Source organism: Bombina bombina, chromosome 3, assembly GCF_027579735.1.
Source record: "Bombina bombina isolate aBomBom1 chromosome 3, aBomBom1.pri, whole genome shotgun sequence".
Classification (NCBI taxonomy): Eukaryota; Metazoa; Chordata; class Amphibia; order Anura; family Bombinatoridae; genus Bombina; species Bombina bombina.
The window spans coordinates 671,440,032-671,459,875 of NC_069501.1; the positions used below are offsets into that span (position 1 = coordinate 671,440,032).

A 19,844-nucleotide genomic window follows, 5' to 3' on the forward strand; every position below is an offset into this window, starting at 1 on the left:
GGTGTCACCGGCTTTTGCAGGCGACACCACATATGTAATCTAGCCCTAAATGTTGATTTTAGCCATACATGCTTGTCCAATCAAGCCTTAACCTAACATAGGGAGGTAGAAGACTTGGGGAAGCTCAGCCATTTTCAACCACTATGACAAGCTATTTCAATGCGCATTTGTGTGCCTCTGAGCTAGTCATTGACTAAAATTCAATAAGCCAGTTATTTGTTCTGTTAGCTTTCAAATATAAGTTAATTTTAATTCTATAATGTAAGATTTTTGTTAAAATTAGTTGTATATATTTGCTGTTCCTTTTGGAAATAACAGTAACAAATCTGAAATTAATATTCGTCTGGAATGAATGCTCATATGAAAGAAATTTGTCTGACATTGTAAATAATCCAAAATGAAACTTTCAGCAAAAATTTATTTTTTTGTCTGTGAAAATCTCTAGTAAATAATCATTTTTTGCTTTATGCATTGAGTATGAACATGTGAGAAAATAGGATTTTTTCTAGTTACCATTGAATCCTTTTTATCATGTTCTCAGTGACAGTTCATGAACATCCAGTTTCTCAATATTGATCTACTTATCCTCTGTTCTTCTGCCTTTTCCCTTCATGTGGCTAAACACTGAAACCGGAAGGAGAGAAAAAGGGGCAGGGAGACAAGGGGTTTCTGGATGTTTGAATTTCTTCTTCCTGTCTTGTTTGTGGTTTAATATTAATTCAAGGGGTAACAAATCATCTTTTGCTACAGGTGCTGTCACTAAGAATAAAAAAAAAGAAAAAAGGATTTAAAGATACATGGGTTATTGTCATTCATACAAGTTCACTATCAGGTTTGCTTTCACTGATAAGATAAGAAGGACCATACAAAGTAATCTTCCACTTGTGCTTCCATCTTCAAGTAAGCAAATGAATATGGAATGGAAACCCCTTCCCATTATATAATTTGCTAGTGAACGTCAGTGCTGTATGACTTTATCATACAATGCATGATGCCATCCTAAGAAGCGGCGTAGTAAATAGAGGCAACAGAACATCTTCATTGCTCTTAATGTTGGTTTAATAGCTCTGTAATTTGCCCTTGTATAAAAGAGGAGAGTATGGTTTTCAATGTCCATCCTCTGAGTATGGGGTTGATGTACAAATAGCATTTGTATCCCTAAACACCCTTATGTCCCTCTTTGCAGTACTTGAACCCACATTTGAAACAGCGAAAACTATTCTTTGCACAAATGATATAGCTGAGTTGTAACTGATCACTGTGAGGTTTTTATTGAGGAAGAGGAAGTTATTGTGTAACTCCTATCTCTTCCTCTGAATTACCTAATTCCTTTGAATAAGCTGTCATTTGTACCTGTAATACACTGGTGTTTACCATTGTAATAGAATCATTTTCCTGACATATGGAACAAAATGAATGCACCAGAGTGCCCTTTTATCTTTTCCCACAATATATATAGAGGGATCTGAGATCCCTTGTTTAAAATAGGAAAACCAACTCTTTCATACGAGTGGTCTTTGGACCCTCCAACTGCCAGATGATTATAATTTACAGCCTTCAATTTTAGCTTTATTTATTTATGGCTTTTGGCAACCTTATAGAATCTCCTATAACCCTTAACCATAGAAATATATCAACACAATGTTTGAAAGTTAGTGACATAGCATTCAGGGTTTCTTGCCCTTATAGCTGTCATTTAATCATCATAATAATCACCTGGTATTAACCTGCAGCTCCATAAAAAAAATTATGTTACACCATATTCTAGATTAACAAGGAAGATGCAGAGGAATATTGTGGCTAAGGTTGCCAGCAGATATCCAAAATAAAACACTGGACAACCTGTAGATGAATGTGCACGGGTGGTTGGGGGGATCACATAATGGTCCCTCCTTTCCCCAAAGCTCCATTGACAGCAGCCATACCCTCAACTGGAGTAGAAAAGGAGCACAAATTTGATTATGCAATTAACTGCATTGCAAGGGTTAAATAAATTGTAAAAATGAAATAGAATATTTTATATTTGCTCAAGAATGTCCCTTTAAAAAAACGTTATGGATAACAAATATCAGAAGCTATATTGTGTAAAACACTATCAAATTTTGATTGTAGCACAGGGATTTTTTTTAACCTGGATTGATACAACAACCAGAACTGTGTAAACTGTTTTTTTCCTTCGGCCATCAAGAGTAGGAATTGTAGTAATTTTACATTTTAGTTTTTTTTTATCCCCATCACATATTTATATTCCTATTTTTGTATTTTAAATTATTCATTTTTAAACCATTATATCTGGAGCAATATATGTATTTCCTGGGGCCAGCCATGGAAGCAATATGTTTTATTTTTTTTATAGCTGGGTGAATGGTATGACCTATAGCAATATAAATATAGCCATTCATTTTATTTTGAGAGCAGGAGAGTTAGGATATTGGGAACTCAAGACAATTCGACAATGCTAGTCTCATAGAGGATTAAAAGTCCATAATGACAATGACAAGATCCTGGAGTTAGAGAATGGGAAATCTCCAGTAGAATTATGTCAAAAACCTATGTTAAAACCAGACTAAGTTTTCTATCAAATGTTTAGGAAATTCCTAACTTAAACTGCCCCCAATCCCACTTAACATCAACAAGGACATCACACATAACATTGTTGATTACATCATCTCTGATGTCACTAGTGACATCACCTATTATATATAGTATAATCTGCCCCAGCTAAGATCACTCTCACATACGTCCCTGCTCACCTTTTCATTCCTCCTTTCCAATAAATGCAATCACCGCCTCATCCACTAACCTTACACACAACTTAAACTCTGCTTTAATTTAAGGTTTTTTTACAGTTAATTTCCTTGTTTTCACCAAAGAAGTTAAAACAAATATAATGTAATATATATATACATTTTAGAAAAAAAAGAGACGGTTTTAAAAAGAAAAAAGAACCAAACCAATATAACTACAGGTATACCCCGCTCATACAGCGGGTTAGGGACCGGAGCCCCGCTGTAAAGTGAAAACCGCCTTAAAGTGAAACAAGGCAGTTTTAACTTTCTTTTCAGTGTTTAACATCTTAAAAACGTGTTTGAACTAACATATATTAGGGGTGCAATAGTGCTATGTTTAGTTTAACACTAGCACAGCAAGTATTCAATTAGTATTCAATAAATACTGTACCTGTAATATAGTGAGAATTACTGTAGTAAAAATTTGCCAGACTATAGCACTGAGACACAGATTGCACTGCAATGCAGTTAACAGAGTGAACTAAGCATAACAAAACGGTGCCAGTCACTTTTCTCGCAATCTCACAATGATTTACAGCACTGTTTCAAAATCCTTGGAGGTTGAACTTCAGCTTCACAAAGCGCTGTATTAGCGAATCGCTGTAAAGTGAAGCGCTGTAAAGTGAGGTATACCTGTATTTTGAAATATTTCCTTATAAAAACTTAAATAAATAATAAACACTTTTATTCAGCTAGAAGTGGCACATATATTATATTCTGTTATGTTATGATGTGTTATGTTAAACTATATTATATTTTAACATTATCTTCCCCTTTATCTTCTGTACAGTCTCTAATAACTACATTCGTCTTTTATAGGCATAAGTCTAATTTTTTCATTAATAATAACAAATCAGATATTCTCAACATTTCCGCTACCTTGGATATTTAAAGGTATGGTATACACCAATTTTCATATAACTGCATGCAATAGACACTACAATAAAGAATAATATGCACAGATACTTATATAAAAATCCAGTATAAAACCGTTTAAAAACTTACGGCTAGATTTAGAGTTTTGTCGGTAACGACCCGTGTAGCTAACGCTGGCTTTTTTCTGGCCGCACCTTTAAAATAACTCTGGTATTGAGAGTCCACAGAATGGCTGCGTTGGGCTCCAAAAAAGGAGCGTAGAGCATATTTAAAGCAACTTCAACTCTCGATACCAGAGTTGCTTACGCAAGCGGCCAGCCTCAAAAACGTGCTCGTGCACGATTGCCCCATAGGAAACAATGGGGCTGTTTGAGCTGAAAAAAAACCTAACACCTGCAAAAAAGCCGCGTTCAGCTCCTAACGCAGCCCCATTGTTTGCTATGGGGAAACACTTCCTACGTCTGCACCTAACACTCTAACATGTATCCCGAGTCTAAACACCCCTAACCTTACACTTATTAACCCCTAATCTGCCGCCCCCCGCTATCGCTGACCCCTGCATATTATTATTAACCCCTAATCTGCCGCTCCGTAAACCGCCGCTACTTACATTATCCCTATGTACCCCTAATCTGCTGCCCTAACATCGCCGACCCCTATATTATATTTATTAACCCTTAATCTGCCCCCCACAACGTCGCCTCCACCTGCCTACACTTATTAACCCCTAATCTGCCGAGCGGACCGCATCGCTATTATTATAAAGTTATTAACCCCTAATCCGCCTCACTAACCCTATAATAAATAGTATTAACCCCTAATCTGCCCTCCCTAACATCGCCGACACCTAACTTCAATTATTAACCCCTAATCTGCCGACTGGAGCTCACCGCTATTCTAATAAATGTATTAACCCCTAAAGCTAAGTCTAACCCTAACACCACCCTAAGTTAAATATAATTTAAATCTAACGAAATTAATTAACTCTTATTAAATAAATTATTCCTATTTAAAGCTAAATACTTAACTGTAAAATAAATCCTAATATAGCTACAATATAAATTATAATTATATTATAGCTATTTTAGGATTAATATTTATTTTACAGGTAACTTTGTATTTATTTTAACCAGGTACAATAGCTATTAAATAGTTAAGAACTATTTAATAGCTAAAATAGTTAAAATAATTACAAATTTAACACTACACTATCAATAAATAAATTAAATACAATTCCTACAAATAAATACAATGAAATAAACTAACTAAAGTACAAAAAATAAAAAAGAACTAAGTTACAAAAAATAAAAAAATATTTACAAACATTAGAAATATATTACAACAATTTTAAACTAATTACACCTACTCTAAGCCCCCTAATAAAATAACAAAGCCCCCCAAAATAAAAAAATGCCCTACCCTATTCTAAATTACTAAAGTTCAAAGCTCTTTTACCTTACCAGCCCTGAACAGGGCCCTTTGCGGGGCATGCCCCAAGAAGTTCAGCTCTTTTGCCTGTAAAAAAAAAACATACAATACCCCCCCCAACATTACAACCCACCACCCACATACCCCTAATCTAACCCAAACCCCCCTTAAATAAACCTAACACTAAGCCCCTGAAGATCTTCCTACCTTATCTTCACCATACCAGGTTCACCGATCGATCCAGAAGAGCTCCTCCGATGTCCTGATCCAAGCCCAAGCGGGGGGGCTGAAGAGGTCCATGATCCGGCTGAAGTCATCATCCAAGCGGGAGCTGAAGAGGTCCATGATCCGGCTGAAGTCTTCATCCAAGCGGGAGCTGAAGAGGTCCATGATCCGGATGAAGTCTTCTATCAACGGCATCTTCAATCTTCTTTCTTCGGGAGCCATCATCTTCCATCCGACACGGAACATCCTCTTCTCCCGACGCCTACTAGCCGAATGACGGTTCCTTTAAATGACGTCATCCAAGATGGCGTCCCTCGAATTCCGATTGGCTGATAGGATTCTATCAGCCAATCGGAATTAAGGTAGGAATATTCTGATTGGCTGATGGAATCAGCCAATCAGAATCAAGTTCAATCCGATTGGCTGATTCAATCAGCCAATCAGATTGAGCTCGCATTCTATTGGCTGTTCCGATCAGCCAATAGAATGCGAGCTCAATCTGATTGGCTGATTGAATTAGCCAATCGGATTGAACTTGATTCTGATTGGCTGATTCCATCAGCCAATCAGAATATTCCTACCTTAATTCTGATTGGCTGATAGAATCCTATCAGCCAATCGGAATTCGAGGGACGCCATCTTGGATGACGTCATTTAAAGGAACTGTCATTCGTCGTTCAGTCGTCGGCCAGGATGGATGTTCCGCGTCGGAGGTCTTCAGGATGCTGCCGCTCTGCTCCGGATGGATGACGATAGAAGATGCCTCTTGGATGAAGACTTCAATCGGATGGAAGACCTCTTCTGCCCCGCTTGGATGAAGACTTCTACCGGATGGAGGACCTCTTCTTGCTCTGCTTGGATGAAGAATTTGGCTCGACTGGGTGAAGACGACTCAAGGTAGGGAGATCTTCAGGGGCTTAGTGTTAGGTTTATTTAAGGGGGGTTTGGGTTAGATTAGGGGTATGTGGGTGGTGAGTTGTAATGTTGGGGGGGGTATTGTATGTTTTTTTTTACAGGCAAAAGAGCTGAACTTCTTGGGGCATGCCCCGCAAAGGGCTCTGTTCAGGGCTGGTAAGGTAAAAGAGCTTTGAACTTTAGTAATTTAGAATAGGGTAGGGCATTTTTTTATTTTGGGGGGCTTTGTTATTTTATTAGGGGGCTTAGAGTAGGTGTAATTAGTTTAAAATTGTTGTAATATTTTTCTAATGTTTGTAAATATTTTTTTATTTTTTGTAACTTATTTCTTTTTTATTTTTTGTACTTTAGTTAGTTTATTTCATTGTATTTATTTGTAGGAATTGTATTTAATTAATTTATTGATAGTGTAGTGTTAGGTTTAATTGTAACTTAGGTTAGGATTTATTTTACAGGTAAATTTGTAATTATTTTAACTATTTTAGCTATTAAATAGTTCTTAACTATTTAATAGCTATTGTACCTGGTTAAAATAAATACAAAGTTACCTGTAAAATAAATATAAATCCTAAAATAGCTATAATATAAATATAATTTATATTGTAGCTATATTAGGATTTATTTTACAGGTAAGTATTTAGCTTTAAATAGGAATAATTTATTTAAGAAGAGTTAATTAATTTCGTTAGATTTAAATTATATTTAACTTAGGGGGTGTTAGTGTTAGGGTTAGACTTAGCTTTAGGGGTTAATACATTTATTAGAATAGCGGTGAGCTCCGGTCGGCAGATTAGGGGTTAATGTTTGAAGTTAGGTGTCGGCGATGTTAGGGAGGGCAGATTAGGGGTTAATACTATTTATTATAGGGTTAGTGAGGCGGATTAGGGGTTAATAACTTTATTATAATAGCGGTGCGGTCCGGTCGGCAGATTAGGGGTTAATAAGTGTAGGCAGGTGGAGGCGACGTTGAGGGTGGCAGATTAGGGGTACATAGCTATAATGTAGGTGGCGGCGCTTTGCGGTCGGCAGATTAGGGGTTAATTATTGTAGGTAGCTGGCGGAGACGTTGTGGGGGGCAGGTTAGGGGTTAATAAATATAATACAGGGGTCGGCGGTGTTAGGGGCAGCAGATTAGGGGTACATAAGTATAACGTAGGTGGCGGTCGGCAGATTAGGGGTTAAAAAAATTTAATTGAGTGGCGGCGATGTGGGGGGACCTCGGTTTAGGGGTACATAGGTAGTTTATGGGTGTTAGTGTACTTTAGAGCACAGTAGTTAAGAGCTTTATGAACCGGCGTTAGCCCAGAAAGCTCTTAACTACTGACTTTTTTCTGCGGCTGGAGTTTTGTCGTTAGATTTCTAACGCTCACTTCAGACACGACTCTAAATACCGCAGTTAGAAAGATCCCATTGAAAAGATAGGATACGCAAATGACGTAAGGGGATCTGCGGTATGGAAAAGTCGCGGCTGAAAAGTGAGCGTTAGACCCTTTTTTGAGTGACTCCAAATACCGGCGGTAGCCTAAAACCAGCGTTAGGAGCCTCTAACGCTGGTTTTCACGGCTACCGCCAAACTCCAAATCTAGGCCTTACTTAGAAGCTCCCAATTTAGCTCTTTTAAAAAGGAAGACAGAACACCCACTTTAAGTGGGAAATAACAGATACCCCCCTCCCCCTTTCTCTGTATATGAAAAGACTCTTTACACAAACAGGAGCAAGCTGGATTAGGTATACGTCGGTATTCTCCTAAAACCTTGGGGCTTGATTAGGACGGAGTATGGAAATCAGAGCAATGTTATTTAAAAATAAGCAAAACTATACTTTTTTTTTTTTTAAAAACCTGTCTGAGCTATATAAATAGATCATCTACAAAACATTTATGCAAAGAAAAATCGAGTGTATAATGTCCCTTTAAATGTCATGTATTATTTGTATACATTTTACAGGACATCCGTCTGAAATACTTGACTGTCCAGCTGAATAGTATATACTGCTCACCTGGCAACCCTAGTTCTCAGCTGTATCTGCCTATTTTGACAGAAATGTATTCTGAGGCGCAGTTTAGTAGCAGGTCTTCAAGAATTTCTACTGCTATTTTTTAATTAGACCACATGAGTGACAGCTTGCCAAGCCAGTTCCTCCTTTTGCTGACTTTCTTTTTCCTGGAAAGTATGTTCTGGATATGTCTGTCATAAGGGCCTAATTATTACTTTATATGTATTTTTTATATATAGTGCTAATTATTGCTGATCAGAATTAATAAATAACTTCCCTATTGCGAGCATGAATATTGTAGACAAAGAGAATCTAAGAGATGCCGTTTTCTGAAGAGAAAAGAATCTTATTATAAAATGTATTTTACTGCCACCGTTTTTTAATGTACATATAATAAATATATATGGGGGCCAATTTACCAACCTCCATATCGGCCCCAATGTAACTGTTTCCGCGCGAGCCTTCAGTCTCGCGGGAAACAAGAGTTAAGAAGTGGCTATCTTAAGATCATTGCTCCTTAACTCGTCCGCTGCCTCTGAGGCTGCGGACATCAATCTGACTGATCAAATGTGATCGGGGTGATTGACACCCCCTGCTAGCGGCCGCAAATCTTCAGGGGGCGGCATTCTGGTGAACTGCTTGTGCAATGTTAAATGCCGACAGCGTATGCTATAGCGAATCATGTCCGCCCGGGGTATGATAAATCTACCCTTTAACATTATGATAAATCTACCCAATAACATTAACAGTAAATTATTGTTCATAGCATGGGATATATACAGAGAATATGTCACAGAACAAGATGTGGGCATTTAAGAAAAAAAACTGTTTACTCCAGTAACATTTAGGGCTAGATTACAAGTGGAGCGCTAAATTATTGCACTCCCGTAAACGGTTTTGCGGTAGCAATTAGTGGGCCGAAAATTGACCAGAGATTAGATCTCTGTTTAATTTTCTAAAAGTGCCCCAAATGACCTAAAAATAAAGGGCATTGCATTTTTTTTTTTTTTTTAAATTTGTGGTAATGGGATGTTAGAAGAAAAATGGCAATGAAAAGTGCCTTTACATTGCGCTCTATGGGAACTGAGTGTATATATGTATATGATTAAATATATATATATTTTTGTGTTAATATGTGTATATACACATATTAACACATACATATATAAGAATATATTCATATACATATATATTTAAATATGCTGCCCATCCCTGCGCTACAAACTTCCTTTTGCTGCTCGAGGTTCTGATGCCATCTGTGACAGCATCAGAACAAGGCACCCATAGGAGGCCATGGAGGCACGCTCTTCCATAGCTTCCATAGCAATGTGAATGCGAGCTTGCGCTTGCATTGCGATTAACTTGTAATACAAGTGCACATTATTGTGCACTGGTAATACTGGTATTACAAAGTGGAACGCTAGTATCGCTTGCATGCAAGTGAAACTTAGTGCTCCACTTGTGTAATCTGTCCCTTAGTTGTTTATAAACTGTATAAAATATGTATAAGTTATCATGTAACAAGGAAAATCTCATCTTTATTTAACTCAGTAGGATGTATAGTATGATGGTTATGACCAACAAAACTGTTGTTTTAATTAAAGACCTAAATCATTATATTAAACCGACCAACTCACTCTATCTTTATTTGATCTTTACCCTCAACTATCACAGATATATAAATGAAATAAAGGATGTAAAAATGCTGATGCTGAAAATAAGATAAACTACCCATCAAATGGCTAAATGTCCCAGCAACTGATGGATTTTGCTTCCCAAATTTGTATGCTGGCCATAAATAGAGCTATTTATGATTGGCTAAACTCGCATCTGCAGGCAATATTGCATAAAGTATAACCAAAAAAAGAAGTAACACCTAAAAATGTATTAAAGGGACATAACAGTGTGAATAGAAAATGCTCAGCTTTATTAGAACATTTTATTTTAAAACAAAAAGTGTTATTTTTCGCTTTTATTCATGCAGACACATTAATGGGACATTCTAGTGGGAAAAAAATTCCCTTCTTTACTGTGCCCTTAAAGGGACAGTCTAGTCAAAATTTAACTTTGATGATTCAGAAAGGGCATGTAATTTTAAGCAACTTTCCAATTTACTTTTATAATCAAATTTGCTTTGTTCCCTTGGTGGTATTTTTGAAAAGCTAAACCTAGGTAAGCTCAAACTGATTTCTAAACCGTTGAAAACTGCTTCTTAGCTCAGAGCATTTTGAAAGTTTTTCACAGTTAGAAAAGTACTAGTTCATGTGTGTCATATAGATGTCATTGTGCTCACTCCCATGGAGTTATATAGGAGTCTTCACTGATTGGCTAAACTGCATGTCTGTCAAAAGCACTGAGATAAGGGGCAGTCTACAGAGGCTTAGATACAAGATAATCACAGAGGCAAAACATATATTAATATAACTATGTTGGTTATGCAAAACTGGGGAATGGGTAATAAAGGAATTATCTATCTCTTTAAACAATACAAATTCTGGTGTAGACTGTCCCTTTAACCATTTCAAAAGAGTTAAACAACCATTTTCAAAAGGGTTAAACTTTCAATCAAAGTTGCACCTTGAAAGACACCATTTTTGCTCCTGATGAGAATAAGGCCGGTGATTGGAGCATACACGTGTATCCCTGCTTTTCTTTTACTTAGCAGCCGTACCGTCATCTGGAGTAAAACAGGAGCACAACTTTGATTATGCAATTAACTGCATTGCAAGGGTTAACTAAATTGTAAAAATGAAATAGAATATTTTATATTTGCTCAAGAATGTCCCTTTAAAAAAACGTTATGGATAACAAATATCAGAAGCTATATTGTGTAAAACACTATCAAATGTTTATTGTAGCACAGGAATTTTTTAACCTGGATTGATACAACAACCAGAACTGTGTAAACTGTGTTTTTTTCCTTCGGCCATCAAGAGTAGGAATTGTAGTAATTTTACATTTTAGTTTTTTTTATCCCCATCACATATTTATATTCCTATTTTTGTATTTTAAATTATTCATTTTTAAACCATTATATCTGGAGCAATATATTTATTTCCTGGGGCCAGCCATGGAAGCAATATGTTTTAATTTTTTATAGCTGGGTGAATGGTATGACCTATAGCAATATAAATATAGCAATTCATTTTATTTTGAGAGCAGGAGAGTCAGGATATTGGGAACTCAAGACAATTCGACAATGCTAGTCTCATAGAGGATTAAAAGTCCATAATGACAATGACAAGATCCTGGAGTTAGAGAATGGGAAATCTCCAGTAGAATTATATCAAAAACCTATGTTAAAACCAGACTTAGTTTTCTATCAAATGTTTAGGAAATTCCTAACATAAACTGCCTCCAATCCCACTTAACAAAAACAAGGACATTATTATTATCAGGTATTTGTAGAGCGCCAACAGATTCCGCAGCGCTGACATCACACATAAAATTGTTGATTACATCAGCTCTGATGTCACTGGTGACATCACCTATTATATTATATACAGTATAATCTGCCCCAGCTAAGATCACTCGCATATACATCCATGCTCACCTTTTCATTCCTCCTTTCCAATAAATGCAATCACCGCCTCATCCACTAACCTTAAACTCTGCTTTAATTTAAGTTTTTTTGACAGTTAATGTCCTCGTTTTTCCCAAAGAAGTTAAAACAAATATAATGTAATATACATATACATTTTAGAAAAAAAGAGACTGTTTTAAAAAGAAAAAAAACAAACAAATATAACTATTTTTAAATATTTTTTTATAAAAATTTAAATAAATAATAAACACTTTTATTCAGCTAGAAGTGGCACATATATTATATTCTGTTATGTTATGATGTGTTATGTTAAAATATATTATATTTTAACATTATCTTCCACTTTATCTTCTGTACAGTCTCTAATAACTACATTCGTCTTTTATAGGCATAAGTCTAATTTTTTCATTAATTATAACAAATTAGATATTCTCAACATTTCCGCTACCTTACAGACCCTACATGGAGTTAATATAATAACACTGTATAACATTAATTCTACCACAATAAAATCTCAGAATCATATTGTCCAGCAAACCATTAGAAATATTTAGCTTAAACTACACTCGTCTACACCGTTACTCTCACACTGCGCTAACTGACCACTGCTGCAGAGCCTAATAGTACCTATAGTGTATTTGGCTGTACTCTACACACTTGACTGATATATATAATTGTAATACAAAATAACGTTTACACTAAAATTGGTCTAAGCAAGCTGAACAATAAGCACTCTTAGTTACCTAAATGTACTCTCTGTGCCGTTCCTTATATTAATATCAGTACTGTCTATTGATCTTTACACATACATTTCCGGCAAAAAGCTCTATTGTTTTGAACAGAGATTGACAATAAATAGTGTCAATAATACCTATAGATAACACTGAAACATAACAATCATAAACACACTATTGTACAACAATTACCAGTGATACCTGAGAATCTAAAAACAAACACAAGGACTTATAACATTAAAAAATGTTACCAATCTCACCTCGATGTCCCCAGGAGTATGGTAAAATCTATATAGTGTTCTGGTGCCTGAATATGACTCCTCCTGACTCTGTAGCTGAGAGCGGTGCTGCTTTACTGATCGTTGGACGCTGAAGAGCGCCCAAACAACTGGTAGCTGTGAACACAAGAAAAGAACAGAGCGCAACCGCGACTCAAGGTAAAAGTTTTATTACTTATTTGAGCGCTAAAAACACATTGCACTTACAAGAAGTTAGTAATAATTGAGCCTTTGGGTATAATAATCCACTGGACCACTCTCCTCTACATACACCTTCCACGCCGGAAAAGGATATGGCGTCTCCGGGAAGTCCGTAGGTATAAAGCTCAATGCTTCGATGGTAGACGATTAAAAAGTACTTGTAAAAACAATCGGCTATAATGTCTTTCAACACTGTCCCTTAATGTGGTCTACGCGTTTCGTCCTCATTGATCGGGACTTTCTCAAGACACAGGGTTTGATGTCCTTGTTCGCGGGGATCCTCTTCTTAAAAAACTCCTACTGTGTTCCTATTGGATGGACTGTAGACCAATCGCGAGCGCCGATCCGACACACCTACTTTCGATTCAAATCACACAAAAGCGGTGAGTCAGACCGGACCCGTCGGTCTCCAGTCTAATTTGCGTTCTCATTCTTAACAACCATTATATCGAATATATATAACTCTTGAATCTTGTACAAAATGAACGATTATAATTAAACAGTTATATATATAGAAACACACAAACCTAAAACTCAAAAACTCAAACTAGTCATAATATCCCGCTAGCATTTACCGATCATAAGACTTCTATCTACGATGCACATGGCTGACAGTTCTTAAAGAGATATTTTTATTGTCTTAAAGGGGTATTATCATTTTTATAAAAGGACATTGAACTTGCCTTCTCCTATCTAGTGCCTTCTAACACTGATAATAATGATGTACCAACACCAATCTTAAAATGTAAGTGATATGTGAATATCCTTAGCTAAAAAAAGTCTTAATTAGTATCAAAAGTATTAAAAAACGTCTTAAAAACATTAATTTGCATTTTAAACCTATATAAAAATAAATATCATTTTTATGAAAAAATACTAATAAGTTCATACTGATTATTTAATCTAAAAAATTGAAACAATACTACTTCCATGTGTTTTTCTACACTTATAGGGATTATTAACTTATTAAATCATGAATGCTTGGAGATCTAGATCTATATTTAACCCTTTTGGGGCCAAGCAGTCTAAAGATTGAATCCACTTTGTTTCTTTTTTTCTTAGTTCTGTTAATCTCTGATGGGGGTTAGTTGACACAGATACTGTTTCTAAGATGCTGATTTTGAGGCCACTAGGGTCTTTATTATGAAACACCCGAAAGTGATCGGACACACTATGTGTCTTCAAGCCTAATTCTATGTTATGAATATGCTCATAGCATCTACGTTTCACCTTCCTTTTTGTTCTCCCTACATAGACACATCCACATTTGCACGTTATGCTGTAAACTACATATGTGGATTGACAGGTACCACGTGAAGTAATTGGAAATACTTTTGAATGACTCGTATCCTCAATGGAGTTCCTATTCCAAATTAAGGGGCACATGCAACATTTTTTCCGACCACATTTAAAGGTCCCAGGTTTCCCTTTGACCCATTTGTCTAATGTGCCCAGGCCACTATGTTTATTACTTTCTAATACAGGTAATTTAGATGGAGCTAGAATATTCTTAAGGTTCCTATTTTTCTTATACACAATATTGGGTTTGTCATTAATTACATCCTTAAGAAGGGGGTCTGCTTGTAGGACCCCCCAATGTTTATTCAGGATTCTTTTGAAGAAGCCAGCACCTTCATTATACGTGGTTATAAACCTAATACTATCCTGCTGAGACCCTTCACTCTTTGTCATCTCTTTTGGGCATAATAATGCATCTCTACTGCAAATTGTATTTCTATTTCTTGCTTCTTTTATTAAATTTTTATCATACTCCTTCTCTAACAACTTCTTTTCCAGCACATCTGCTTCCTTCCTAAAATCCTCCAATTTGGTGCAGTTTCTTCGTACCCTACGGAACTGCCCGTAAGGGATATTTTGTATCCATGATCTCTTATGGCCACTATTGGCATTTAGGAATCCATTACTATCGGTGGGTTTGCGAAAATTTTTAACCATTACAGTATTTGGGGTACCTTCACTAAAAAATTCTACATCCAAGAATTCAATACTGACTTTTGACATTTTACTAGTGAATGATAAATTAAACAAATTGGTATTTATGTAATTGATAAATTCTGTAGCCAGTAGTTCTTCTCCTTGCCAAATGATAATAATATCGTCAATATATCTCAGATATTTGACGATATTATTTGCGTAGGGATTATTATTCCATATTTTCTCGTCCTCAAACTGGGCCATGTAGATATTGGCATAAGAGGGCGCCATTGGAGTGCCCATGGCTGTCCCTTGGGTTTGTCTGTAGAATTTACCCTGAAAATTAAAGTAATTCTTACTTAATATAAAGTCTATTATTTTTATCAAAAACTCAAGATGTTTGTTGGAAATGCCACTATTTGAACCTACTATGTTGAAAGCTTCTATTCCTTCCTTGTGGGGAATACTAGTATACAAAGAAGATACGTCGCATGTAATCCACACATAATTTTCTTTCCATATTAAACCTTCTAACTGTGTGATTACATCCAACGTATCTTTAATGTAAGATTTTATCTTTTTCACAATTGGCTGCATATAAAAATCGATATAGGTCGATAAGTTGCTGGTAATGGACTCTACCCCTGAAATGATGGGGCGACCAGGGGGGTTACTGGAGTCTTTATGCAGTTTGGGAATATGATAAAAGATAGGTATTTTCGGATGGGGGTTATAAATGAATCCAAATTCATCATTGTTCAGGATTGAATCATTTTTAGCCTCACTTAAGATTTTTAATAGTTGTTTATTATATTCAATTGTGGGATCTCTACATAATTTTTCATAAGTTTGTGTGTCTCCCAAAAGTCTGAAAGCTTCATTTAAATAATCTGCCCTATTCTGGACAATGATCCCCCCGCCCTTGTCCGCCTGTCTTATAACCAACTGTTTGTCATTTTTCAACTTACTAAGAGAAATTCTTTCCTGTTGGTTTAAATTATCTTTGAATTTAAATTTGTTCTTGAAGGAACCTGAATCAAAATATTTATTCAGTTCTTCAGTCATTAGTGCATTGAATACTGGAATGTATTCTCCTTGTGTGGAAGTAGGATTAAAAGATGATATACGTTTGAAATTACTGTGTTTAATTTCCACTTCAGGATCATGTAGACTCAGTTCTAACAAATCCTCCAATTCTGGATTCACACTATTATCTACCTCTCTTGTCTCTTTCAATTCATTAAGTATCCTTAAAGTTTCAATATCTTTCTTATCCCAAATGTTTTCCATTTGATCTTTCATATTAGCTACTTTGTATGTCATGCTTGTCTTTGCGTAATACCTCTTAAGGTTTAATTTACGAACAAATTTTTGGAGATCAATATAAGTCTCAAATTTATTTGGGAGTTGTTTGGGGGCAAATTTGAGCCCTTTGTTTAACAGCAATAGGTCTGAATTAGTCAATTCAGTGTTGGATAAATTGTAAATATTTTCTTTTGCTTTCTCTAAATGTTGTTCCTTTCTCTCTGTTTCTTTGGTTCTTTTGCCACTTCGTTTACCTCGTTTAGTTCCCAATCTCTTCCCTCTCTTTGCCTTTTCCTGTTCTCCCTGTTTGTCATTAGAGGTTCTCCCCAGGTGTTTGTTTGTGGCCATGGGGGGTGAGGACCTAGACCCTGCTCTAAAAAATGTGGGCCCCTCCATTCAAGACTCTGACCTGCTGGAGAGTTAGGGTCTTTATTGTGTTTATATTGAACATTATGATTCCAATGCGATCCTGAATGACTACTGGTGGAATTTTTATAGTGCATATCATTGGCCTGATTATAGTTCCTCCTGCTCTCACCTGGCGAATGTGGAGTACCAGAATTCTTATAATTTCCTAAGTTTTTATTTTGAGACGCCATGTTGTCTTTAGGTCTAGTGCCATTTATATTTCTATTTTTATATTCTCTATTTGTGTCATAACTATTTGACTGATCGTTGTAATTCCTTTCATTTGCTGGATTATCTTTATTAACTCGTTGGTCAGCTTGTTTATAAGTATGCTGGCCATTCTGATTGCCTTTAACTATGTATGAATCATTTGGTAATGAGTGTGCGTGATTTGGATTGGTGTTGGTACTCTGTCTCGAATTCATTGGTCTATGATAATTGCCCTGTCTCCTCCCTTTGTTATAATTATACACTCTATCGTTCTTGTAATCATCTAGATCTCGTTTGAGTTTATTTGTTTTGGAAATAAGAAGTTCTTCCTCAATTTTATGGACTCTCATTTTAATATCCTCTCTAATTTTTTTCCATTTTTCTATATTTTCAAAGGGAGTAATTTTCTCTATAGTATCCTGAATTTCTATTTTGAGTTTTTGCAGTTTATTCTCTCTATACTTAATTAAAATTTTAATTAAAGTTATTGAACAATTATGCAATGCACTATCCCATTCAGAAGTATACTCTACTTCGTCCAATTGGAAAGCTGGGAATTTCTTAATACGTAATCCTTTTGGGATTACATTGTGCATGACATAATTGTCCAATAGAATCAAATCATGCCAATCTTTGGCGTCTGCTGTAAGTAATTTTTCCAATGTAATAAATAGTTCATGAGGATCCCCCTTTAATACATTGGGAACTGTTGACTCAAGTAGATTAATGGCCCTATTACGATTGAAATAAGAGTTAGGGACATCAACAGGTGCGCTGGTGCTTGCCTCAGCTGCAGTGTCTGTCATGCTGCTGTGAAATATCTTTACTTAACAAAAACCCTACACCGTTACTCTCACACTGCGCTAACTGACCACTGCTGCAGAGCCTAATAGTACCTATAGTGTATTTGGCTGTACTCTACACACTTGACTGATATATATAATTGTAATACAAAATAACGTTTACACTAAAATTGGTCTAAGCAAGCTGAACAATAAGCACTCTTAGTTACCTAAATGTACTCTCTGTAAAAAGGCAAAGAGAGGGAAGAGATTGGGAACTAAACGAGGTAAACGAAGTGGCAAAAGAACCAAAGAAACAGAGAGAAAGGAACAACATTTAGAGAAAGCAAAAGAAAATATTTACAATTTATCCAACACTGAATTGACTAATTCAGACCTATTGCTGTTAAACAAAGGGCTCAAATTTGCCCCCAAACAACTCCCAAATAAATTTGAGACTTATATTGATCTCCAAAAATTTGTTCGTAAATTAAACCTTAAGAGGTATTACGCAAAGACAAGCATGACATACAAAGTAGCTAATATGAAAGATCAAATGGAAAACATTTGGGATAAGAAAGATATTGAAACTTTAAGGATACTTAATGAATTGAAAGAGACAAGAGAGGTAGATAATAGTGTGAATCCAGAATTGGAGGATTTGTTAGAACTGAGTCTACATGATCCTGAAGTGGAAATTAAACACAGTAATTTCAAACGTATATCATCTTTTAATCCTACTTCCACACAAGGAGAATACATTCCAGTATTCAATGCACTAATGACTGAAGAACTGAATAAATATTTTGATTCAGGTTCCTTCAAGAACAAATTTAAATTCAAAGATAATTTAAACCAACAGGAAAGAATTTCTCTTAGTAAGTTGAAAAATGACAAACAGTTGGTTATAAGACAGGCGGACAAGGGCGGGGGGATCATTGTCCAGAATAGGGCAGATTATTTAAATGAAGCTTTCAGACTTTTGGGAGACACACAAACTTATGAAAAATTATGTAGAGATCCCACAATTGAATATAATAAACAACTATTAAAAATCTTAAGTGAGGCTAAAAATGATTCAATCCTGAACAATGATGAATTTGGATTCATTTATAACCCCCATCCGAAAATACCTATCTTTTATCATATTCCCAAACTGCATAAAGACTCCAGTAACCCCCCTGGTCGCCCCATCATTTCAGGGGTAGAGTCCATTACCAGCAACTTATCGACCTATATCGATTTTTATATGCAGCCAATTGTGAAAAAGATAAAATCTTACATTAAAGATACGTTGGATGTAATCACACAGTTAGAAGGTTTAATATGGAAAGAAAATTATGTGTGGATTACATGCGACGTATCTTCTTTGTATACTAGTATTCCCCACAAGGAAGGAATAGAAGCTTTCAACATAGTAGGTTCAAATAGTGGCATTTCCAACAAACATCTTGAGTTTTTGATAAAAATAATAGACTTTATATTAAGTAAGAATTACTTTAATTTTCAGGGTAAATTCTACAGACAAACCCAAGGGACAGCCATGGGCACTCCAATGGCGCCCTCTTATGCCAATATCTACATGGCCCAGTTTGAGGACGAGAAAATATGGAATAATAATCCCTACGCAAATAATATCGTCAAATATCTGAGATATATTGACGATATTATTATCATTTGGCAAGGAGAAGAACTACTGGCTACAGAATTTATCAATTACATAAATACCAATTTGTTTAATTTATCATTCACTAGTAAAATGTCAAAAGTCAGTATTGAATTCTTGGATGTAGAATTTTTTAGTGAAGGTACCCCAAATACTGTAATGGTTAAAAATTTTCGCAAACCCACCGATAGTAATGGATTCCTAAATGCCAATAGTGGCCATAAGAGATCATGGATACAAAATATCCCTTACGGGCAGTTCCGTAGGGTACGAAGAAACTGCACCAAATTGGAGGATTTTAGGAAGGAAGCAGATGTGCTGGAAAAGAAGTTGTTAGAGAAGGAGTATGATAAAAATTTAATAAAAGAAGCAAGAAATAGAAATACAATTTGCAGTAGAGATGCATTATTATGCCCAAAAGAGATGACAAAGAGTGAAGGGTCTCAGCAGGATAGTATTAGGTTTATAACCACGTATAATGAAGGTGCTGGCTTCTTCAAAAGAATCCTGAATAAACATTGGGGGGTCCTACAAGCAGACCCCCTTCTTAAGG

General features: G+C 35.8%; 1 long non-coding RNA gene across 1 annotated transcript in view; it reads right to left on the reverse strand.

The window, feature by feature from the left end:
* Positions 1 to 398: 398 nt before the first annotated feature.
* The window catches only part of LOC128651863 (uncharacterized), a 31,165-nt gene continuing 11,719 nt past the window's right edge, over positions 399 to 19,844 (reverse strand). Inside the window, exon 5 of the long non-coding RNA XR_008401201.1 lies at positions 399 to 759. This is a non-coding gene — a long non-coding RNA (uncharacterized LOC128651863). The remainder of the gene's footprint in view (positions 760 to 19,844) is intronic.